The sequence below is a fragment of the Artemia sp. Qi Xiang Cuo genome, chromosome 19 (assembly GCF_049724085.1).
Source record: "Artemia sp. Qi Xiang Cuo chromosome 19, ASM4972408v1, whole genome shotgun sequence".
Classification (NCBI taxonomy): domain Eukaryota; kingdom Metazoa; phylum Arthropoda; class Branchiopoda; order Anostraca; family Artemiidae; genus Artemia; species Artemia sp. Qi Xiang Cuo.
In genome coordinates, this window is record NC_142812.1 from 1,837,518 (window position 1) to 1,838,830 (window position 1,313).

At 37.7% G+C, this 1,313-nt stretch overlaps 1 pseudogene; it reads left to right on the forward strand.

The window, feature by feature from the left end:
• The first annotated feature begins 438 nt into the window (after positions 1-438).
• Positions 439-1,028, forward strand: LOC148940404 (cytidine deaminase pseudogene; annotated as a pseudogene).
• Positions 1,029-1,313: the final 285 nt, after the last annotated feature.

Consider the following 1,313-nt stretch of genomic DNA (forward strand, 5'->3'; position numbering starts at 1 on the left):
CATATGCGGAGTATTTTCTGTTCGTTTTGGGTTTTAGTGTCGGTCCTTACTTTCGGGTAGGAAAGACTTGATTTTTTTAGTTAATTACGAATAAAAATCAAACTTGTTCAAGCTTCTGTGGAATCTCAGAGAGTTCAAAAATTTGATCTGATTCCAATACAAATTCCAAGATCCGGCAGTGAGAGTCGAAAATCCATTAATAATATTTATAAATTTTGTGACAGAAGTCTTGTAGTGAAAATTGTAGTCATTATATAGTTAAAACCGAATCAAAATCAAAAATCGTATTGCAAATAAAAAAGAAAAGCTACTAGATACTACAACTTGATTCTACAACTCCGACTCCAAAAACCTGGAGAAAATTCAATATTTTCTTGTACTTTTAGAAAACCCCACTGCTCCGTATCATGGAAGCAATAAAGGAGTCAGATGCAACTGCTTATGCCTGCTTCAATGAGGCAATGCTTCTAGGACCTAATGGTTTAACAGGTGAAACAAGTGAAGCAAACGAGAACCTGATGGAGTCTGCTCGCGACGCCCGGGGTAATTCCTATTGTCCTTATAGTAAGGAAAAAGTCAGAGCAGCTCTATTAACAGTGGATGGTGAAACTATTACAGAATGCAGCGTGGAAAATAGAAGACCGTCTTTAAAGACTTGCGCTTTGCAAGTAGCGTTTTTAAAGGCGGTATCATCAAACAAGTACCAATTCAAGGCAGCCGCAATTTGTGCAGAGATGGAAGAATATTTCTTAACACCGTGTGGATCATGTAGACAGTTTTTGATTGAATTTTGCAGTGATATTCCTTTGTTTATGTGTAAACCTGACTTAGAACCACATTCATATATTGAAACTACAAGTTCTGCCCTATTACCCCAAGTTTTTGGGAGGCTTTAAACATTGACTAAATCGAGTAATTTCTGTATGTTTTGAGTTGAATATCAGTTTTATTTAAAAAAAAAAAAGACCAAACCAAAATAGATCACAAACACCAACAACACAAACAACGGTTCGTTTCCTGCCTACCAGGGAAACAAGGCATTTAAACACTTTACAGCCAATAAGGTGTTACATCTGTAACCGCCTAGGCCACATTGCATGATCATGCCGTTCACAAAACAATTACGGCCCAACCCCCCCCCCCCCCAATGATGGAAACCGTTTTTCCAGGAGAACAAACAATAGTGGGAATGATATGAGAATTTATTGAGGATTACCCCATCACTCCTACTAACCCTATTATATACCAGACCACCCCCTCTTCGAACAAAGTAATTATTTTAACCTTTATCAAATTATCCAGCGCGGCACATA